The sequence below is a fragment of the Budorcas taxicolor genome, chromosome 9 (genome assembly GCF_023091745.1).
Source record: "Budorcas taxicolor isolate Tak-1 chromosome 9, Takin1.1, whole genome shotgun sequence".
Lineage (NCBI taxonomy): Eukaryota > Metazoa > Chordata > Mammalia > Artiodactyla > Bovidae > Budorcas > Budorcas taxicolor.
Genome location: NC_068918.1, coordinates 35,391,895 through 35,416,460, shown reverse-complemented (window position 1 = coordinate 35,416,460; position 24,566 = coordinate 35,391,895). Strand labels below are relative to the sequence as shown.

Genomic DNA, 24,566 nt, shown 5'->3' with positions numbered 1-24,566 from the left:
TGAGAACAAGACAGCTAAAGTGGTGTGGGGCTAGTTGAATCCCCCAGGTCTGCACCCACAACATGTTACTTACATGCTAATATTGAACGTTAAATTGACAGTGTCTGAAAGATGTCCTCCTGTGGCTGAACTCACGTAACCTGGACATCCCACATTCTCCTGCCCTTGCGGGGCCCCTCCCCTGAATAACCCATGTCAGAAAACCCAGCTGTGTTCCCAGTCCACCTCTTGCCTTCTGAGGACTCCTGAGGAGTATGTCCTGGTCCCCAGATTCATCTGGTCATTTCTTATTGTCTCTCACTCTTGGTCAGCACTAGCTGCCTCTGTTCCCCCTAAGGACCCTCAAGGTTCTCTGGAACACAGTGAAAACAACAGGTTAAGAGCATCGACTGAGAACTCTGGGCTAACACGAAGGAATTACAGAGCAGAAGAAGAAAGTTCAAGTGGATATCAGCTGCCCCACACGGCACTGGCCTTCCTCATCATCACTACCTTTCCCAGCCTCCTCTCAGTAAAGCACTGCTCTGCCGCACCTGACCAGGATAGATCACCTCTCCTGGAAGGTTGTCCCATAACATCTAGCCCTATACCTGATATCTTTTTTAAAAAAGGAAATAATCATCAAAGTGTTCCTTCCAGAACAAAGAACAAATTGACTCTAAGAGCTACTTTCCTTCTTTCCTAGAAGGCAAAAGTCACTCACAAAACCAAAATGAAAATGTCTTTGTTTCAGCCATTTCAGGGTCCAGACTCAACCTTCAATAACAGGAAAACAATGGCAAATTTGAAAATAGAAGTTTTGGTCCCTGCCATGTAGGGTTTAAGACCAAGAAAGCATACTTGTCAAATCTGTGGAGAGCCAAACATGGAAAGGACTGCCTCTCTCCCAGAGGACAGAATAAAGATCTTGACAGATCATGATGAACCAAGTCAAAGACGACACACCATGTCTCCAAGCTGAAGAGATGAATGGCTTGAGGAGAGACTGGGATAGACTGGGTTAATTTCAGCTTGAGTCGCTAAGTTGTGTCTGACTCTTTGCGATCCCCTGGACTGTAGCCCTCCAGGCTCATCTGTCCATGGGGTTTCCTGGGCAAGAATACTGGATTGGGTTGCCATTTCCTTCTCCAGGGGATCTTCCTGACCCAGGGATCAAACCCACATCTCCTGCACAGGTAGGCAAATTCTTTACCACTGAGTCACCGGTGAAGCCTGCCAGTGAAGCCCAACTTCAGTGTGGGACAGAACAGAGAACCACGGGGCGTAAGGGATCCCAGGTTAGTGCACGCCAACCGTGTGGTCTATTACTAGTAAGTGGCGCTAGCACAAGACTGACGCTGTGGCAGAGGGGACAGGTGTGATCCGATCAGGCCACATCTGAGGTGCATCAGTATCTGTCCAAAGGAGGGTGCTCAGCAGACGAGGGTTTATAGATCCTGCCACGCAAGGTCTCAGAGTGCTTAACCTGGAGCAGAGAACTTGGGCTGAGCGGTAGAGATGACACATGGGAGTTGCGTCAGATCTTTAAAGGACTTAAAACTTGCTCTGTGTTGACCCAGTTGAGTGCAGTTAGAAGCAGCTGCTGAAAATTACAGGGATGAAGGCTTTTGCTCAACAGCTCAATATTAAGAACTTGCTTATACTTAGAGGGGCTGCTTGGATCCCATGGCTGGAGGCAGAGAATGCATGATCCCCCTGGAGGTTGCCTTAGTGGGACTTCTGCCTGCATGGGAGGTGGCACAGATGACCTCAAAGTCTCCTCCTACATCAGAAGAATAACCCCGAGAGGAAGAAAGACAAGAAGGCGTGCTCCAGGCCCTCTCAGGTCACGCACAGGGAGCACAGTGCTAGGGCAGAGATACTTCTGGGGGCCTATGAAACTTTAAATTTTTTTCTCACATTCAAAAAAAGAGAGAAATTTTTAGGGCCCACAGAAATCAATGAAATTTGCTCTAAAATAGGAAAAAATGTTGAATAATTTAAAGTTACATTTTAAATATTTAAATATTGATATTATTATGATGGGAGGGGCTGACAAAGGCCCCGGTGCTCAGGGCCCTCGGAGGTCACAACGTGGCCTGGGCCCCTGGTATGAGGCCCCAGCTCCCTCCAGGGGTCCCCTTTTGGCACAGGCCTCTCCAGCTGTATGTTGTTACTTACAGCCCAACTCCTGACCTACCCACCATTCTGTGGATCTGGGGATGATCTCTGCTGTTTAAACAAAGAAGGACATTCTGTGTGTCACAGGCAACCACTTGGTCCCAGAAAACTAAAAGCAAACAGAAGATGGGTCTTAACCACACACATCTTTCCTTCTCTTCCTCCAAAATACTGAACAACAACCAGCTGCCAAATGTCGTGTTGACGAATTGGGAACACAGAGCTGTGTTCAGTCCTCTCCCTGGCCCACCTCTACTGTCCAGGCAGGAGGAAGTTGGGGGCTTAGCACTGGCCCTATGGACTTGCTTCCCCCGCAGAGGGGACTCCATGATATCACATGCCCTGAGGCACACATATGTTCTCATTTTGCCACACTGAGAATATTGGAAATGATGGTCCCAGGCTGCAGGACTGGACTGGAGGTAAAGTGATGTCTCAATACTGTGTGTGGAACTAGCACAGAAAAAAAAAATGCCGTGCACTTATCTACCTTCCCCTGCCCTGTAGCATTTTCCTCTATCCAAATGTATGTCTTTCCCAGTGCTCTGTAACTGTGGTGTTTTTAAACTGTAGTAAAATACACATAATATTTAACAACAAAAGTCCATATGGTCAAAGCTAGGGTTTTTCCAGTAGTCATGTACAGATGTGAGAGTTGGACCATAAAGAAGGCTGAGTGCCAAAGAATGGATGCTTTGGAACTGTGGTGTTGGAGAAGACTCTTGAGAGTCCCGTGGACAGCAAGGCAATCAAACTAGTCAATCCTAAAGGAAATCAACTCTGAATATTCATTGGAAGGACTGATGCTGAAGCCAAAGCTCCAATACTTTGGCCACCTGATGTGAAGAGCTGACTCACTGGAAAATAACCTGATGCTGGGAAAGATGGAGGGCAGGAGGAGATGGTTGGATGGCATCATCGACTCAATGGACATGAGTTTGAGCAAACTCTGGCAGATGGTGAAGGACAGGGAAGCCTGGCATGCTGCGGTCCACGGGGTCACGAAGAGTTGGACATGACTGAGCCACTGAACAACAATTTATCATCTTAACGTTTGTTAAGTGTACAATTCAGTGGTACTAAAAGTATTTATAATGTGGTGTAACCACCATGCTATTTACACCCAAACCTTTTCATCATCCCTAACAAACATTCTGGATATTATTCTGTATCCATAGAATAATAACTTCCTCTTCCCCATTCTCCCAGCCCTTGGTAACCACCATTCTATTTTCTGTCTATGAATTTGCCCATGCCAGGTATCTTGCATAAATGGCATCATACAATATTTATTCTTCTGTGTCTAACTCACTTTACTAAGCATAACGTTTTCAGGGTTCATCCACATGTAGCATGTGTCAGAATTTCATTCCTTTTCATGGCTGAATAATATTCCATTCTCTGGATGTACCATATCTCTTTATCCATTCATCTGTTCATGGACACTGGGGTTGTTTCCACTTTTTGGCTATTGTGGGTAATGATGCTGTGTGTACGGGTGTGCAAGTATCTGTTCAAGTCCCTGCTCTCAATTCTGTGGGATATATGTCAGGAATAGAATTGCTGGGCCATATGGTAGTTCTATGTCTAACCTTGCAAGAAACTGTCAGTTTGTCATAGTGGTTTTATTTTTTCAAAAGTAAGATCTTTTATCTGTCATCATTAAAGGACTGCATTTTAAACCTTCTTGGACTTGTTCAACTTTGGCACCTGTCTCATGCCAGTCACTTTTCCAGAACTACTACCTTCACCATGTAACCCCATAAGTTTTCCCCAATTCAAACCTGGCATTCTTCAGCATTTTTACTTTTCTAAAGAAGACATCATGGAGTAGATAAATAGACTGGCAAGTCTTTTCTATGTCTTTTCCAATGCTGTTTGGAATCAATTTACTGACCATCTCTTTGAAGTCATTTGCACCTCTCAGGTCGTGATTTCCATCACCTCTGTGCACATCTGATGCATCTACTGGTGCTGGGCATAAGTGGTCTTCCAAATCTGACTGTTGCATTTTTTAGTAAAACCTACACAGAACAGATGAAGCAAGTAACCACTGGTAGGTAGTCTTGACATCAACGTGAGCTTCAATCATGGTCTGACATTTTTTTTGACCATGGAGCACAATTTGTCATGGGTAAGATCCATGTCATGGAAATCAATCAGGCAGTTTTTTTTCCCTGAACATCCTTAGTAATTGGCTTGAATTTCCTAAATGAACTTCATCATTCTGCAGATCAGCAAGACTCACTTCAAAAATATAACCCTTGAGGCCAGCAGATGCGATTTTAATTCCTTGAATTCCAGTGGCCAGTGTTTTACCAGTATTTCTTATATCGAACATAGCTGGTGCTTTCACATCATACTAATCTTTCTTAGAAAATGGGTCAACCATTTTCTTCTTGGCTCCCTTTTTGCCTCCTTTCATATGGTGCTTGTTCTTGACAACTGCCATGGGGCCCCTGCTGCTGCTGCTGCTGCGTTGCTTCAGTCGTGTCCGACTCTGTGCGACCCCACAGACGGCAGCCCACCAGGCTCCCCCATCCCTGGGATTCTCCAGACAAGAACACTGGAGTGGGTTGCCATTTCCCTCTCCAATGCATGAAAGGGAAAAGTGAAAGTGAAGTCGCTCAGTCGTGTCCCTAAGAGAGCCAAAAGGGTGGAAGTACAACTCCAGTGGGAACTTAGGCCCTGTAATCATGCTTTGATGGGAATGCTCACAGGTAGGTAGCTTTCTTGGGTAGAGATGGTTGGGACATTTGACCTGGGAATAGAGGTGAATAATTGCTTTGATATCCAGGACAAAGGACCCAAGAAAAGCCTGGCTATACCTTAGGCACTCTCTGGGCCACAGTGCTGACAGGCCACCCCAGATACTTTCCTTGTGAGGGTGGTTGTCACATGGATAGAAACTGGAAAACCATTTTACAAATGGAATTACTCACCATTGTCCCATGATCAGGCAAGCACAATACCACTGGCCATTACCCAGGACAGAGAAATGGCCTCCTTAGAACTTTGCATAAGGGCATTCATTTATATATATATATATATATTTTTTAATTATAAACTATATGAACATAAAAAGAGTAGATAAGCACATTATTAAATCATAACAAAATTATTCCATCACATCTAACAATCAGCTTAACAAATAACATTACTGACACGTTTGAAGTTCTCTGTTTATCTGTTCCCAAGCACATTTTCATTCTCCACCTCACAGGTGACCTGAATTTAGTCTATAACTTTCTTTTCTTTCTTTCTTTATAGTTTACCATAAACACATAGAAGGCTGCATTATAATACATTGTCCAATTTTGCATGTTTCTGAACCTCACATAAGTAAAAACATCTGGATTTATTTTTCTGTGACTTGCTTTTTTCATGCATCATTATACTTTCAAGACTCTTCCATACTGCAATGTGTAGCTGTAGCTCATTAATTTTCACCGCTGTGTTGCGGGCTCCATTTTATGCCCATCCTTAATGTATTTATCTATTCAACTGGAGATGGGCTGTTTTGGTTATTTCCTGAGAGCTCATTCTAATCAGGGTTTTTATGCTCACAGTAATTAGCAATAAAAGATTTTAGGTGTCTTCCTACATGTGTAGGTTTTCCTCTAGATTGTTTAAGCATGAGGGAAACAGGTACAATGGCCCTCTTTTGTTGTCGCTGGATTAATAAATGTTGAGTGGTCCTACCCCATCACCCCACACTTTTTCTGAGCACTGGCTCTCTCTGAACCAGCGGCCATATTTATAACCACGACCCCATCAGAGCTGATTGGGCCAAAGGTAGGTACTTCTCTCAAGCTGGGCCAATCAGATGCCCTTTCTTCTGTTACCAGAAGAGAGTGGTCTTTGTTTCTTTGCTGGTTAGCCCTGTGAAAGTGGAAATCTGGGAGCTTGGATCAGCTCTGCTTTCCCCTGCTCATGGAGGGGAAGGGGTAGGACAAGGGGAAGGGTTTAAGGTATAAACGAGAGGACTGAAGAGGATGGACAGTGGTTTTAAGGAGAGACTGTGAGGTGGGCTGAGAGGCCTAAAGCCTGGTGGCCTCAGCCTCAGCACTTTGCAGAGACTTGGCCCTTGGGTCCCTTGAGGTCCTCTGCTGTGTCTTTACAATAAATTGATCTTTTGGACTTAAATTAGTTTCAGTTGTTTTGTATTACTTGTAATCAAAGACCTCTACTTTTCTATTCAATTTGCTTCTTCCTAGCCATTCAAAGGAACGGCAGGGCTGTCACGGACCCCTATTAACCCGAGTGAGTTAAATTCTTTCCTCGCCTAACAAGAGATAGGAAATTCTCCACTTTCAGAGTCAGTCAGCTTCAGGGAGCTAAACAATGGAGTGGATGGTTAGCTGCTTGCTAGTTTTATGTCAACAAGGTATACAGTAGCTACGATAGTTTTATCTCGAGTTATTTTGACCAGCTCTTAGAAATGACTGAAGAATCTTCCTCTTAACTTCCTAAAAACAGGTGCTTGATAAACATACCCCACCCTTCTCCCATTATCCTCAGGTGCTTAGGAGGGTAACCTCGAATAAATGAAATTCTACAGATAATCCCCAAACCTTATCTAAACTCTTATCTTGGCCAATAGCTTCCTCTTCTTCCTTTTAGCAGAGCTGTTGACAAGAAGCAAATGGACTGTGACAAGCTGGAGTTTTTATCTTTTTATTTCCCTCCAATGTCTCCAGTGGAGCTGTTGAAGAACAATGACAAGGACAAAGAGACCGATGGCAGGTGGGCAAAGAGAAGAAACAAAGCCTGGATGGTTTGCGCACTGGCAAGCCCAGGAGTTTGTCTTAAATGGGCTGGGGGGGGGGGGGGGGGGGACACAGATCAGTAAGGAGGAGGAAGAGAGGCGGCGGGAAGGGGAGCAGGCTCATGCGGAGGGGAGGGGGGCTCCACTCCGTGTTTCACAAAACACCTATCCCAAGTTGGCGCAGCTGCACTTACAAGACAACGTGCTCTCAGCAGAGCCTTCAGTGAGATTTTGAAGATGTGGGCCCCGCGGAATGGAAGGGAAGCTCACTTGCCTCCCAAGCTTGGTTTTGCTTAAAATCTTCTATCTTCTTCTATAGATCTTTTAGGTACAGCCCCTAAAAAGGCGCCGTAGTTTTCACTCTAGCCTCTGCCACGCAGTGAAGCCAAGGGCGCGCACCCCACGTCTCACTCTAGAGGTAGCCATTAGGCTTTGATGTGTAATTTGAGGCAAGCGATCTTCTGCCGCCCCTTGCTTTTTGCACTGAAAACCACTGTACGGCCACAAAGCTCAAGTTCAGAGGGGGCAGGATGACTCCTCAGCAGCGCCATCTTAGAACCGAGGGGAAGAGACTGTCGCTTAAACCTCAGCCCATTGAATCAGATCAGCCTTTGCTGTGATGTTTCAACTGTAACATTTCAAACTTGCTCTCAGCAGCTGTTAGGTACTCCTTGCTGAGACCTTGAATTTGGAGGGCACTACCAGCACAGAAGCTCACCAGCAGAGGAGGACAATGGTGTTTCATTATTCATGGAAACATGCTGCTCGTGTGCTTCGGTCTGAGCTTTTGATGAACAGAAAATGCTCTGAACTTATTTTCCTTTTTGTGAAATCCTGACACAGCACTTCTGGTTTCAAAGGAAGCTGTATAAAAAAGACCAATAGAAAACCCCACAAAATGGGACCACCTTAAAATCAAGTTTACTGGCTAAATGGGATTAAACTAGAGTTGTGTTTTAAAAAAGAATAAACCAGAAAAAAAAAAAAACAAGTCTTTGCTGCACGGTGCCCACTTCTATCTAAACAGCTCTGAAGTGCAGATGCATGCTGTCACTGGAGCATCTCTGGAGAGAGCGTGGGAAGTTAAAAGTCAGTGTTTTTGATTAATTAATAATCATCCTCAGCTGTGTTGGCAAATGATAAAAACAAATTGTCTGCCTTTAAAGTAAGGGTGGAAGATGTGTGCTTACCCAGAACCGAGGGGGAAGGAGGAAGAGCCCTGTTGGCCTAGTCGTCCCTTGGCTGGTCTGGTGGTGGCTGAACAAAAGCGATGCTGTGTGTCTCTTAGCCGGTGTGCTCATGAAAACAATCACAGCTCGGGTGGTCAGTCAGGGAGGTGAGTGAAGGAAGCCAGTGTCTAAGGGCTCCCCAGTTGTCGTCTAGAAAAACCCAACCGAGCATTTGCAGGAATAACTATTTCTCCATGTCTGTCGTTGTGGGGTTCAAGTCAGTTGGCTCCAGCTGACTGTGTGTATGTGTGTGCCTGTGTGTGTGTGTGGGTGGATGTGTGGGTGAGGGTGGGGGTGTGTATGTACTGGGATGAGATGAAGTTTCATTGGTAGTTACAGGAGAGACGCAAAGACCCCTCTCCTTTTAAATCTGTCACCTACAAGTTAAACAATGACCCCACGTCATTTTTTCTCCAAGGCTCTGTGGCTGCAGCTGGGTGCCATCTTCCACCCTCCTGAGCCTGTAGTTCTTCAGCCACGCTTCTCTTACAGGACTCAACATTTTCCTCTTGGTAACATAGTCATATTTCCTCAAATGTCGTGATGTTTGCCTTTGGGGCAGCACCTGGGACAGATTATTGGCTACAGGAGACATACAACACATCTTAAATATGGGAATGAGTGGAGGAAGGTGGGACTGACGGATGGACCCACGGGATGCTATGTTTATTTTGTGGCTCCACTGGTGGAATTTCTATCTTCTCGCATGACTAGGACATTCTCTCCTTCCTCTGTCCCAACTGCCAGAGTCACGATGCAGGCTCTGGTTAACTTTTACCTCTTCTTCTCCCACAGTCTGCAAACAATCCTCATTTCCTACCCGCCTTTACTTTAATCCATCCTACATACTCAGTTAGCCTTGATTCTACCCGCCCCAGCCTCTAAACTTTCTATGGCCCCCAATTTCTCACCAAGTTGCCCAAACACACTACTCCCAATGATTCAAGAGGCTTCACACACCATGGACCCGGAATACTGTTTCATTTCTAAATCACCTGATGTGTCAAATGTCAGACATACTATTTCTTTAAAAATCCACTCAATTTCCTACTTTCATCCCTAAAGTAAAAACCCCACTCAGCTTTCAGGGTTCAGCTCCAATGTCACTTCCTCTAAGAAGTTTTTGATTTCAAATACTGGATATAATTTCCCTTGTCTTGATCTACTTTGTATTATACTCTGTTTGTTACTAGATTAGAAGCCCCCGAGGGCAGAAAGGCCAAGTTCATCATTGTCTTGTAGCTGGCAGCAGAGTGCTGGAAACCAAGAATCCCTCTTGTTGCTGAATTATATTCAGGGAGAACCAGGCGGCCAGGCTCTTGTGCTGGGAGTCTGCAATCTACGACTGACAGTCAACAAAGTGTGGCTGCAGCTGCTGACCTGAGATGCAGGTGCCAGGATAAAAGTGGAGAATCCACAGCTCCAACACAATTCAGTATTCACTTATATTGGTTTTCTACAGCATCACAAAAATAACTACCAATTTACCTGCGTGGAACAATACCCATTTATGAGTTCACAGTTAAGTTCTATAAATCAGAAGGCTGGTACAGCATGCCTGGGCTCTAGGCACAGGGTGACACCATGTTGAAATCAAGGTGTTGACCCTGCTGAGCTCTTGCCTGGAGGTTCTGGGGAAACGGGGCACTTTTAGCGCTTTCTTGTTGGTGCTAGAATTTGGTCACAGGACTGAGGTCCCTGTTATGATTAAGTCAGGGCCACTGGGATAATAATCTCCCTTAAGGTCAGTGAAAGTTGCTCAGTCGTATCCAACTCTTTGCGACCCCATGGACTATGCAGTCCATGGAATTCTGCAGGCCAGAATACTGGAGTGGGTAGGCTTTCCCTTCTCCAGGGAATCTTCCCAACCCAGGGATTGAACCCAGGTCTCCTGCATTGCAGGCAGATTCTTTACCAGCTAAGCCACAAGGGAAGCTGCCCTTCAGGTCAACTGTGCTATAAAACATAACCTAATCACGAGAGTAAAATCCAATGTATTCAAAATGGTGTGCACAAAAGAAGGGAGACAGGAAATCCTTGGGTAATTTTAGAATCTGGCCTATCACATTACCTTAAATGTAAATTTGAGCAATTAGTGAGAGTTGGGGCCAAACAAAGTTTGGAGGCAAATGGCAGCTGGAGAGACCAGTGTATCTTCTGGGGGTACAAGAGGACATCGTAGAGAAGGGAACACAGGAGCTCTCGAAGAGCTGGGAGGGGCCTTGAACTCCTGAAAGAGCCCTGAAGATGCAGGAAGAGGAGGGCTCTCCAGGCAGAGAGGGAGACAAGGAAGAGGGCACAGGGAGTGCCCCAAGAAACCAGAGAGACCAGTGCGGGCGGCCAAAGCCGTCAGGGAAGGAAACGAGGCTGGGAACCCCTGGTCAGGGCTGCATTTCTGAGCCACTCTGTGTGGATAAGTTGCTGGCACAGCCAAGGCCAAGGGCACAGGGACCACCTGGTGGATGTGCTGGAGTGAGTGAGGAGGCCAACTGGGACGAGTGTGTAAGACGCCAGCTGGAGCTAGACACCCCACAAGACGGCCAAGGGGAGGCGGGAAGGGAGGCTAGGGACGGCAGGGCCTCCGGCTGTTGAGCAAACCTCAGGAGAACTGACGGCGTTAGGGCAGGAATCACAGAATGAGGGTCTCAAAGAACTCTTGCTATGGATGAAGCAGGAAACGTCTTGAGAGCACAGAAGCAGAGCCAAATGCTGGCCCAGTCTTCTGCTGACTCAGCCCGTGCCAGTGGGTGTCTTACTTGCTCTTTCAATCCCTTTGTTTCCTGATCTATAAAGTGGAGACTAACAACAGCCCTGTGCTGTTCACTCTCATTAGTGCATAGGGATCACTTTCCAGGCACTGGCCACCAGGAATGTGCCTTTCCCACTCCAGGGCTCTGCATTCAGCCTCTGCTCATGAATTGAGGGGACGATTCTGTGCTGGGAGAGCACAGCACAGGTGTAGCTTGGCTGGGTACATCCACCCCTGGGTCAGGCTGGTTCAGGCCACCTCCAGACTGGGTCCCGAGCCCAAGGAGTTATTGCTGCGTAGTCTCTAGATCGTGTCTGACTCTTTTGTGACCCCATGGACTGTATCCCGCTAGGCTCCTCTGTCCATGGGATTTCACAGGCAAGAATACTGGAGTGGGTTGCCATTTCTTTCTCAGGGGGATCTTCCTGACCTGGGGATTGAAGCCGCATCGCCTGCACTGGCAGGTGGATTCTTTGCCACAGAGCCATCAGGGAAGGCAGAGAAGATTTACTTCCAAATCCGGTTTAAATCAGATGGCCAGTCTTGCTTAGGAGACTTGCTTTAAGCTGTATAATCATCTCTTGTTAGATTCCTTTTTAGAGGAATTCTCCCCTTCTAGAGATTCCAGGGCAGAGAAGTCTGTATAAGTCTCATTTAAATCACCACTCACTTTCTTTTTTTTTGCAGTTATCTTTTTTTTTTCCCATTTTCAATTGATTATTATTTTTTCTGGACAATGGGTTAGTCTTCCTGAGCTTTTCGTATTCTAGGTAAGTTATTTATTTATTTTTATTTTTAAGTTTTTAATTTCTTTAATTGGGGGCTAATTACTTGACAATAGTGTATTGGTTTTGCCATACAGCAACATGAATCCACCATGGGTGTACACATGTTCCCCATCCTGAATCCCCCTCCCTCCTCCCTCCCTGTCCCATCCCTCTGAGAGGTCATCCCAGTGCACCAGCCCCGAGCATCTTGTATCATGCATGGAACCTGGACTGGTGATTCATTTCACATATGATATTATACATGTTTCAATGCCATTCTCCCAAATCATCCCACCCTTACCTTCTCCCACAGAGTCCAAAGACTGTTCTATACATCTGTGTCTCTTTTGCTGTCTCACATGCAGAGTTATCGTTACCATCTTTCTAAATTCCATATATATGTTAGTATACTGTATTGGTGTTTTTCTTTCTGGCTTACCTCACTCTGTATAATAGGCTCCAGTTTCATCCACCTCATTAGAACTGATTCAAATGTATTCTTTTTAATGGCTAAGTAATACTCCACTGTGTATATGTACCACTGCTTTCTTACCCATTCATCTGCTGATGGACATCTAGGTTGCTTCCATGTCCTGGCTGTTATAAACAGTGCTGCGATGAACACTGGGGTGCACGTGTCTCTTTCAATTCTGGTTTCCTCACCACTCACTTTCAAACTCTGTCATTCTCTTTGTCAGGCGAAGCCCAAATGTCACTGTTGAAAATTCTGTCCAACTGTGAGGCTCCTAAGAAGTCTTTGAAACAAGAGTCAAGCACTCTGTATGCCCATAGACGTACTCCAGGTGGCAGGAGAGATGGCAGGGGGCATCCATGGGCAAAGTCCACTCCTACAGTGGGTGCAGATCAAGTCTTAAAGCACTCAGGACAACAGCAGGCAGTCATGGACATGTTCTAGAATTTTGTGGCCCCCGAAAAAGTGCTTTGAAAGAGCTAGGCTGCCTTTTCAAGGACTTTGAAAAGCAGGCAGGGGTTTGAACTGAGGAGAAACCCAAAGTGAAAGGGTTCATCCACAGCTGCCACTTCCCACGAGAAACCAGGACAAACCTCAGCAGAGGAGCGAGGCCACTGAGGCTGCCTGACTACGCACCCATCGGCGAGAGCAGGCAAACCCATGGGGTGGCGTGGGGGCGGGGGCGCTCCTGCCTGCTGGGTACATCAGGGGCTCCTTCAGTCCAGGGCAGGGAGATCCTCCTGTGATACACATGTCATGCAGTCTGAAGGTTCCCAGTGCTGACCCCTGAAGTGTCCCCTCAGGACTGGGTCTTCTTCATGTGGAGTCCCGGTCAAGCCAGGCAGCTGGGCAGTCGGGTCCCAACATGAGACTGCTCGCCGTGTCGCACCCCCAACCCCGACTCTTAGGACAGACCCAGGCCTGCAGGTTATCCTCAGAAATAGGGGTTGGTCTGGATCAGGACCAAATTATCTGGAGTTTTCAGGTAGATAGATGTTTTGATCCAGTCTCCTGTAGAGTCTTGAGGAATCTTTGGTGACAACCATAGCTTAGCAGCGATCTTCCTCTAGTCTCTGTGTCCAACCTGGAAGTTTTGGCATTCTTCTAAAATTGCACAATGTCCGGCCATATCCTCAATTTCAAGTGGCTTTGTCTGCAATAATTCTTGGTGCCTAATTTAGCTTCTGAACACATTACGTTTAACACACTGAACTCCATCCTGCCCCTGCTCTGTGAATATCAGGAATTAGCCCTTTAAGAAAGGTCCTTCTACAGCTTGGGGCTCTGGTTTATTGTCTTGCTTGACTCAAGGGCTGGTTTATAGGAAAGAATATTCCCAGTAACTCCACCAGTAGGGGCTGAGGGACTTTGGAGAAGTCACTGTGTGGTTTTGGACCTCACTTTCCTCATCTAGATAGTGAGGAAAGTGAACTATATCAGATCTAAGGTGCACTGGGGCCCTAACACCTCATCATCTGTGACATAACCATCTGGGCTTCCCTAGGGGGCTTCAGTTATTCATTCAACTCATTTTCATTCATGAATATCATGTGACAACTTCTCTGCTAGACCTGTTTCTTTGTGCGAGCTGTTTCAGATTGAAGGGTAAATTCGGTCTCTATCATTCCATATTGGTCAGAAGCAGAAGTCTCAGCAAACGTTTTTGGTTTTTTTTTTTTTTTGGCTACACCATTCAGCATGATGGATCCTAGTTCCTTAACCAGGGATCAAACCCTTGCCTCCCTACAGTGGAAGCACAGACTCTTAACTGCTGGAACGCCACATTTTATAATCATATAATCCAATCTCCCTAGCCAAAAGTAGAACCTGCATCCCCATCAGATTTATATTTGTAAATGTTACACACATGTACTTGGGAATTTGTATAGCAAATATTAGTCATATTATTACTAGTAATAAGAACAAAGCTTAATTCCTTTCCTCAGTTCTACATTAAAACATAGATTAAACAGAAGTTAAAATATTTCCTTCTTGCCAGTCAGTGCATTATCTGTGTACTCTATAGGTCCAGAGTAGAAGGTCTCAGAAGTCCAGCTCTGTAGACTTTCAAGACTGATTGAAACAGATATCCAAGATACTTGGTATGGATAACATTATACATTTACTTCTAAAATAAGAGTCAGAAATAGGAGATTGACAATCTATGGCTGATATTGACTAAGGTTCTATAAAAATAGTTATTTAAAAATAGAGTTATATTATCCAGCAAAGCCACTCCTGTACATATATCCGGAGAAAATATAATTTAAAAAGATATATGCACCCCGATATTCATAGCAGCACTATTCACAATAGCCAAGATACGGAAACAACCCTACTGTCTATTAATAGATGATGGGTTTAACGAGATGCAGCGTGTGTGTATATACATATGATGGAATACTACTCAGCCATAAGAACAAATGGAATTTTGCCACTTGCAGCAACATGGATGGACCTAGAGTTTATCACACTAAATGAAGTCAGTCAGAAAAAGAAAGACAAATACCATATGATGTCACTTATATGTGGAATCTAAAATATGGCACAAATGAACTTATGTGCAGAAACAGACTCACAGACATAAGACAACAACCTCACGGTTACCAAAGGGGAAAGGAGGAGGAGGGATAAATTAGGAGTTTGGGATTAATAGATACAAATGACTATATATAAAATGGATAAACCATAAGGACCTACTGTACAGCATAGGGAACTATATTCAGTATCCTATAATAAACCATAATGGAAGAGAAAAAAATTTAAGAGTTCAAAAAATTGCATTCCTTGGTCCTATTTGGCAAAACTCCTAGTATCTTTTCATTTTCCTTTGGCCAGGCCTTATTTAAATGTCAAAGGGTCCATAAATATTAAATGCATTCTCAGCACCATACCAGGCAATGTGGGTGAACATAAACGATCTCTGAATACAAATGTCCCACTTGAGTTTAGCTGTATCGCTTTCCTGCCTGTGCTATGGGTGAGATGCATGGGCGGGCTTTAACCCCTGGTACCAGGATTCAGCCCACATTGCCTTTCCGAGACTTGAGACCTGACTCACTCCTTTCTTCAACCAGCCTGTTCAGCCCGGCTTTCGTGCTTGGCTCCCACAGCAGCAGCAGAAAGGCAGCATGGGGAGGTCAGGCTGGAGAAAGGTGCTGCAGAGGCCGAGGTAGCTGTGGAGGCTGGGGTGTTAGTCACTTTCACTCGGGCCCTGCTGCGCCGGCTGCTGCAGGCTCCCCCTATGCTGCCGGCAGAGGGTCCATGCAGAAAACCAGCAGGAAATAGAACGGTCAGCTGCGAGCGTAAGAAAGAAACCTATCCTTTCTCAGACAGCTTTTATTTCCACCCTGGTCCACAGCTTCAAAGGGCAGCTGCCTCACAGGGAGAGTGTTTGCATGTTTGAAGTAAGAAGACCGTTTCTTGGTCTCTGAAACTGAGTTCGAGAAGGCCTGGCTCCCAGCAGCTGTGGCGCCCCTCTCCCAGCTCTGCTCCGCGGTCCAGCGTGCTTCAGCTATGCTGGTCGACCCTCTGGGAAGGTAGATGTGGCCAAGAAACAGCAGACCTGGCCTCCACTTGGATAATTCTGCAAACCTTTGTATGAGGACTGATTGCACAAAGCTGCATGGGTGAGGTGGAAGGAAGAAAAAGGGAAGAGCATTTTCTGCTTATGACTGGGACCCTGTTATTCATTGGCCTGGGTGTTTCAGCTGAGTTCTGTGGATTAGGAGCCGAGTCATGTCAGCACTAGAAACCTCCCGGGTCTCAGTCATATGTGCTACCCCACCTCTTCCCCGCAGCCCAGACCATTCCTTTCAGAGAACCCTCCCTGTTTCGCGCTTTCACAGAGCGAAGCTGTTCTAAGTCTTGGGGTCACACCCAGCTCACATGCCCCAACAGAAGCTGAGGAAAGGTCTGGGGTCCTTCTCTGTGGCCTCCGTCTTCAGCCCTGCCCTGCTTCCGGAGGTGGGCAGGAAGGAGGCCTCCCGGTGGGAGCTGCCCGGTGTCCGGCTATCGTGGAGGGTTTGTCCTGCTGGTTTGGCTCAGCAGAGGGCATCCAAAGGGCCAGCGAGGCTGTGTAATGTGGGAGCCAGCGAGGGCCATGTTCCCACACTGTAAGTCATGATGACACTGGTAAAACAGTCTGGTGGGCGGGGGAAAGTGAAAGAAAAAGAAGAGGGGGAACAGAAACCAAAGTGAGGCACACAGAAGGATCGAGCAAGAGCAGAGGCCAGGGCACAAACGGAGGCCGGGAGACAGGACAGGCCTGGAAGAGAATCCGGGAGAGGCAGGGTGAGAGTGCGGGTGGGAGGAGAGAGACTGGACCAAGGGAAACACGAGGAGACTTGAAGGGAAGATGTGGTCATCTGTTTGAGGAAATGGCAGGTGATCTGCTAACACGCAGTCCAACAGAGGGGGTTGGAGGCCTGGTCCAAGGATGCCCCTGGGTGTACCACCTTCAAAGCCCCCAATACAGGACAGATCAGCCCTGGCAATGCAGTCTACGTCTCTGCTTGCTCAAGGCCTACCTCCTGCCAGGCAGAAAGGGCCTGTGAGACACTCAGGAGAAAGGAAAGAGGATGTAAGCTGAGGGAAAGGATGGGGGAGATCCATCTGTGGGAGATCCACAGAGATTAGTCAGAGCCCTTCCGTGAGTTCATCTCCAGGCAGACCTGCCCCCAGGCTTGCGGGTGATGCAAAGAAAGAGAGGCAACGGCTTTCAGCTTCAAGAAATTCACCGTCTGAGAGAAGGGACAAGATGTACATATGCAAAGCAATGAACAGCACCATCATTATTGGGACTGCTCAGATGAACACAGTAAAGAATACTGGTTGAAAGAAACAAAGAATAAGATAATCAAAGAAATGAACTATAGAAAGGCTTTCTTGACAATGTTCCCAACGTGGAAATTTTTTTAAATGCAGGAATTAAGTGAAATGATGTTGGCTGAACTGGATGGAACATTTTAAACTGGGCCAAGAAGGTGGACCTGGGTTTGACTATAGCATAGCACAGGCTCCGAGTCAGAGCAAAGAGCAGGAGGCATAACTGCCCAATCCAGTCTTCCAGGTGAGTTGGATCTACCTGACCTGATAGTCAATTCAACAGTCAACATTGCAAAACACTGGTGCCCTAGGAGTCACGCTGTTGTTCAGTCACTAAGTCATGTCAGATTCTTTGCGACCCCATGGACTGGAGCCCGTCCAGCTCCTCTGTCCATGGGGTTCTTCTGGCAAGAATACTGGAGTGGGTGGCCACTTCCTTCTCCAGGGGATCTTCCTGGATCAGGGACCAAACCCATGTCTCCCGTGTCTCCTGTGTTGGCAGGCAGATTCTTTACCATTGAGCTGCCAGGGAAGCCCATCCTAGGAGTCATATTTAGCACTAAAAGACATTAAGAAAAGATTGTTGAGATGACCCCAGAGGAAGCCAACTTTCTAGCATGGAAGCATGACTTGCCCTAGTCTGAAACAGCTGTTGGAAGACAACTTGAGATCAAGTGTATAATTGAGACTGGGGGGAGACCCAGCAGGTGGATTGTACCTGTGTGAGTTAAAGACACAAGGGCATTTAATTTGTGACTGAGAAAAAACGATAGTGAAGGTAATGATAATTACAACGAATATTTACTGAGTACAAACTACATGCTGGATGCTGGTCTATACACTGTACATGCATGAGTTTACACGATCCTCACTGCCACCAATGAGGGGTTTTTAACTATTATTATTATTTACATTTTATGTGTGAGGAAACTCATCCACAGACAGATCAAGCAGTTACACCACAGAGGTTAGCCCAGGACTCTATAATAAACTCCACAACCTTCTTTCTCTGAAGCCATGGAAAATTCAGCGTCTCTGTTTCCTCATCTGTAAGCATTTGTTATCTGAGCTGCTTGTAGAGACACGGTAGATGATGAAGCCTCTATCAGGACACTGGCTGTGAGGTCACTCTGAGAGTATTAGCATTATTAGGAAGGCCATGCTTTTTCCAAGAATGCTAAATGTATGCAAACTTTCTCACATTAATACCACAGGGCCTTGGAAGAAGTTTATAGACTCATCAAATAAAAAAACCTCCTCTGTGTTCACAATGGACAATAATGCCAAGTGAATCCTATCTAAAGAGGTGAAGGGTCTCTTTCTGATACCCCTTTACCATTCTTACAATGCTTGGGGGCTGTGACTCTTTTTTTTTTAATTAATTTTTATTGGAGTATGGTTGCTTTACAGTGTTATGTTAGTTTTTACTGTACAGCAAAAGTGAATCAGCAATATGTATACATACATCCCCTCTTTTTTGGATTTCCTTCCCATTTAGGTCACCACAGAGCACTGAGTAGGGTTTCCTGAGTTAGGTCTCACTAGTTATCTATTTTATACACAGGATCAATAGGGGATGGGACTCCTGTTTCTTATGAAAAATTTCACACTGAGAAGAACAGCCAGGCTTTTGTCCTGGGCAAGAGCCTCTCCCATGAGGCCCAACCAGAGGACCACGCCATCTTAGAAATCAGGGGTTGAGTCTGAGAGGCAGCAGATAGAGAAGCAGATAGCAAATACATCTGTTTTTACAGGAGCCTGTTGTTCTCTGTACTAACTGCTATAAAAACGACTTGAAACTAGCCACATATTAGTTTTGGTTCTCGTGACTAAATCAAGGAATGGCATGATGGTGCTGTGTCATTAGAAATGAAACCAGTTCTTAAACAAGAGAACAGGGCCGACATTTTAATAACCTGAACGATTTCATAGAAAAATCAAAGCTGAAACTTCTGCACCCCAGCTCTGAACACCTGCTGCTTAAGTTTGGTTCTGAACCAGTGAAACTTCTTTCTTGCGATGAAGACACGAGATGGGCCCTGACTTGCCCAACACTTGACGGCCAGGGAAGCCTTCCTTCCATCTGCTATTCTGCTAGGCTCAAATGTGGGCTCAACCTTGGCTTCTACAGGAAGGACTGTATTTGGCACTGCGAGAAAATACAAAAAGTACCTCAGTTTATTTTTTCAAATATGTGACCTTATATATTTTGATATATATATGTGTGTGTGTGTGTGTGTGTGTGTGTGTGTGTGTGTGTATTTAGATATCTGAGGTATTGTCATCCACATTTTCTCAGATAAAAAACTGAGACTTGAAGAAGTCAAGTCACTCACCAAGAAGCAGGCAGAACTGGGGTTCTGAACAAAAGTTTTCTTGTCTATATCTGTATCACCTCCAATTGGGCCTTTATCACAATAATGATGCTGATGTAGTAACCATATATAGGTTGCGTCCCTAGTGTCCTTTCCTCGCTTTTCCTGCCACAGTACCCACATTGTGCCTCGAGGGAACCACTCTCCTCTCTGTCTCTCCGTCTCTAACATCTGGATTGATCCAGCTCCCGGGAGAAGCCAGAGTACCCATCACCTGGCCATGGTGACTGGCTCAGAGGTGGGCATACAGCCTGATTCAGGCCAGTGGAACCTGAGGAAATGTTTCCTAGGGCTTCTGGGAACTAGCTTCCTCAGCCCTCTGTGGGTTTACCAGAGGGGGCAATCCCCCTTCTCCTGGACAGTATGTTAGCAAATACAAAGTTCACCACCCCCTCGGCCATTCGTGTCACCAAGAGGAGGGCCAGCCTAAGGATGACGCCAACACACAGAAGAAGCAGGGCTATACACAAGACTGGCATGGGGCTGATATGGTGAGGAGGATGCAAATTCTGGACTGCATGCTCGAGTTTTTAGGCTATAAGCTAACGCAATCCCTTTGTTTGCTTAAGCCAGTTTGAGTTTGTTATTCTGTCATATGAAAATTCTTAACACCACTGGCATCACTCCCAGTAACATTTGATGGTTGCTTTGGTTTCTCAGTCAAGAGCATGAAACCCATTTGACCAAAAGGACCAATCCTTCAAAATTCATCAGCATCTCCGGAGCACGCCCATCTCTGGTGCCCGACTTGCCAGAGAGGACTCATGTGTCTCTGTTCCTGGGGACTGGTTCCTTCTGTTTTCTGCCCCCTGTTGGCTCAGTCTAGGCCTGTCCTCTTCCCAGTCCCTCCACAGTGATGGGAGGTGGCTGCCCTCTGCTGAGGATGCCAGCAGCCAAGTGGGCAGCCAGTTGCAGACCTCAGGCACTGGCACTGTCAAGAAAAGGAGTGTCAAGAAAGGATTCTGCCACAATGTACTTTTAATATAACATAAAATCAGGTGGGAGAAGGGTCTTTGGCACATAGCTAAATACACAATTACCACCCCCTACCCCAGCCCCAACTCAAGTTCCCTGTCAGAATGTTAAAACCCAAGCAATTCTGGCACCCCTCTGAAGATCTTTATTTGTTAGTGATTGATGTTCACAGAGCTTCAGAGCATCCAAGATTATAAAGTCTCGTGGGACTGACAATCTGCGATAAGAACTGGTTTTTGTGATTCTACAACAATCTGTTTCTCTTGAAAAATTCTGTTATTTCCACTTCTGGCCACTATGACTAAGCACAGGGGTAGAAACACAGTCTAAACAGTTAAAGAACCTTGTAACTGCCCGACGCAGGCCGACAGCAGAGGAAGTAAGCATGCGTGCGCGTCGGCAGGTGCAGTGTGGGAGGGAGGGCGCTTACTCCCCCCAGTCCATGTCCCCCAGACCCAATCTGTCAGCAGAACCTTCCATTTCCCAAACAGGTCTCGACTCAACCGTTTCTCTCCATCTTTACTACAATCTTGTAATTTACCCAGTCAACACATATACACCCAAGGGCTACTGTGTTCCAGGCATTGTTCTAGTGGCTGGGAGGGCAAGACTGCCTCTTCTTGCTCTGTCTTCTCTCTGGACGACCCTTCTCACTGACTGGCCCTGCTTTCCTCATTTGCTCTCTCCTACCCTCCACACAGGAGCCTAGAAGTTTTTCTTAAATATCAACACTTCCCTGTTTGAAACCCTCCAATGACCTCCCACTGCTTCCTCATTAAAACACCAAGGCCTCCTCAGCCCTGCTGGTGGGCTGCGTGCCTCCCTATGCTGTGCCTCTTCTCGCATGCGAGATTCATTCCCTACAGGCACACCTACCCCCGTTCGGATCCTCAAGTGTGTTATGGCTTTTTCTCTTTTCAGAGCTTTCATCTGCCTTTATTTCCTCCTACAACAGTGGCTTCCAAACTTTCTTCTGACAATCATCCCCAGTAAGAAATATTTTACTTCATTAACTAGTAAACACATCAACCTACACATAAAGGGAACATGAGTTCCACATGATAATACTTCTAGTATGTTCTGTTCCTTTTTAAAAAATCTAGCCGTGCCCCACTAACCTGCAGTCTGAAAAGACTCCTCCCTCTGCTCTTTGAATGGCTGAATAGTTCTTATCCTTCAACTTTCCACCTGGATGTTAGCTGCTCACGGGGGCCTTCTCCAGCCATCTGATGTAACCCAGGCCCCTGACATAGATTATTCTTCATCTGAGTCCCCTGTCCCTTCCCTTCACAGCATGTATCAAAGTTATGTATTTCTCAGCTGACATTTGCTCACTGTCTGTCTTGCAGGCCACATCACTAGCAGTTGAAGGCGTGGACTTGTCTGCGCTGCTCCCCGCTATATATTCCACATCTGGGTCAATCATCAGCACGATAGAATATACACCCATATTCCTTGAATGGCTGACTGAGTGGGTGGGTAAGTGATGCTGAGGTCTGGATTGAAAAACAGGCCTCCCCAGTGGAAGGAACCAGGGCTCCTTGGAGAAATGATGGATTCTAGGGCTGGGGCAGGAAATCCACAGGAGTGCCAGAAAGTAAAGAAACACTCAAAAAACAAAAAGACGGGGTATATTGAAGGGATATAGGAGTCAACCTAAAAAGAACACCCAATGGCCAAAATTGAAACAATCTGAGCCTGATTATCAGATGATAACCCAAACCTTTAAATAAATATACACGAGAGTCCATACCGGTATAAGAGGTTGCCTAAATAAGTTTTCTTACAGAAGAACTTAAATGATTAATATAAATACTACCCTCCAGGAGGTGGAGTCGAATTCTCCCCACTCCCTTCCTCCTTGAGGGCTGGGGGTACTGCACTCAGCGACTTGCTTCCAAACAACAGAGTAGGCAAAAGGAGAACAGGGTCACTTTCAGTGCAGAAACCTGGCAAACAGTACTTTGGCCAGGTGTTCAAGACTGATTTCACCGTCCTGTCATGTGGGTGGCACATACCCCCTGATACAACGTGAGGAGGGCACTTCTGCTCTGCTGGCTTCCTCCAATAGCCCACAACCCTGGTGTAACTGTGAAAGATGCATCAGACAAACCCAGTTAGCGGGGCATTCTACACAGTACCTAACTGAAACACTTCAGACCTGTCACAACTTCACGAGAGACGCGACAAGAGGCCATCAGACCCAAGGAGTTAGGGAGACATGACAACCACTTGTGGTGTGGCGTCCTAGGTGAGACCCTGCGACAGAAAAAGGAAGCCAGGGCAAAAGCTAAGGAAATCTGGATATGGACTTCAGTTAATGATAAGGTATCAACATTGGTTCCTTAACTGTGACAAATATACCACTGTGATGTCAGATGCTGACAACAGGAGGAGCAGGCTGACGGGTATGTGGGATCTCTGTACACCATCTTCACAACTTCTCTGTGAATAAAAAACTGTTCTAGAATTAAAAAGCTTAATTTTAAAAAAAGTCAGCCTTAATGCCAAGAGCCAGGCCTTCATTCAGTTGATTTTATGGAGTGCCCACAAAGTACTAACCGTGCCAGGCACAAAGACGACATGTAGACGTATGGGAGATGAAGAGATGCATATGCATGAGGCAAGGCGTCCAGGGCGACAAAACCACAAGCAGAGCATGCAGTTTTGCAAGCTGACTAGAGAGGGGAGGCATGTGTGTGGTGGGGGGCGGGGCAGGCGGAGTAGGGCTGGTCATGAAAGCAGTGATGAGAATGAGGAAGGAAGACAAGGACCGGCTGGCTTTGGTGAGGTGAACTTGGCTCTTCCCCACTGGAACGTCAGCTCCCTGAAGGCAAGAACCTTGTCTGTCTACCCATCACTATACTCTTATGGCCAGAACTGTGCCTAGAACACAGTAAATGCTCAAAAATGTGTATTGAGTAGATGAGAGACTGGACAAACAGATGAAGTCCTACTGAAACTTCACTTGAACTCCAGAACCACTATTGTCAGGGGAGGTCTGCCAGGTGCCCACTGGATGTGCTTTTTTGTACATGGTGATGATTGTGTTTGCATCCTCAGAGGTCTTCCATGAAGCATGCAGATGTTAGCACTGGTTTGGAATGGCTCTAATGTTCACTCACAGGCATGGAAGTGCCTTGGAACATTCTTGATGGTATTAATAGATAGGTCTGCTGATACCCAATGCTTCCCAAGTGGCTCAGTGATAACAGAATCCGCCTGTCAAATAGGAGACGTGGGTTGGGAAGATCCCTTGGAGAAGGAAATGTCAACCGATTCTAGTACCCTTGCCTGGAAAATCCCATGGACAGAGGAGCCTGGTGGGCTTCAGTCCATGGGGCTGAAAAAGAGTTGGACATGATTGAACAACAGCTGCTGACCCCAAGGAGTGAATGGCATATCCCCTTTGCTCTAGCATCTTGTTAAACCAAGCAGGGGCTCTTAGCATTGTAAGAATGGAGAGAGTTAGCAAGGGCTTCAAACTTCGATACAGTCTCTACAAATATAAGGAAACAGTTTAGAGGAATGTTGAATTTCCCTGTAGGCATCTATTGACATTCCTCCTTAAAGGTCCCAAATACTCAATGAATTATATTCACTTGCATATAACATTTTTTTATGAAGAAAAATTTAAATTGTGGGAAAATGATGGAAAAGTCATACCCAACTATGAAACTATTAAGAATAGGGCAGACTACGTGTATTAATATGAAATAGTCTCCAAAACACACAAAGTAAAGCCACTCTCTGAAACAGACATAAGACCTCAGTTAACAGAGGGGAGTTCTGGGATGACAGCACGGGAGGGATGAGAGAGACTTTCACTGAGGGTATACTCTTGGAACATTCTGAATTTTGCAAATGTACATAGTATCATGAACGAAAAAAACTTTAAAAAGTGATCCCAGAGGAAGAAACTTTTGAATTTTGTCTGCAGGTTATAATAATCTCCTTTTTTTGATAAAAAAAAAAACACCTCCTTTTTTGTTCTATCCTGATTATCTTAGAACCTCTGCTTTCTAGAGGATCTGACCCATGCCAGGCGGTAGTCCTGGCTTCTGACATCATCGCAAATAAGCTTTTACATGAAGTGACAAAGGTACATGAAAGAGGAAGGCACCCATCATTGTTTACACATTCAAAATTAGGAATTAATTTAAAAACTAAGTTCTATAGTTATTTTGTAAACAGCATATTGAAAACTATAAGTAGTCTGGGCTTTTGGCTCTCTGAGCAGCACC

General features: G+C 45.8%; 1 pseudogene; it reads right to left on the bottom strand.

The window, feature by feature from the left end:
* Nucleotides 1-297: 297 nt before the first annotated feature.
* LOC128053135 (40S ribosomal protein S3a-like) lies at nucleotides 298-4,612 on the bottom strand (annotated as a pseudogene).
* Between the last annotated feature and the right edge of the window lie 19,954 nt (nucleotides 4,613-24,566).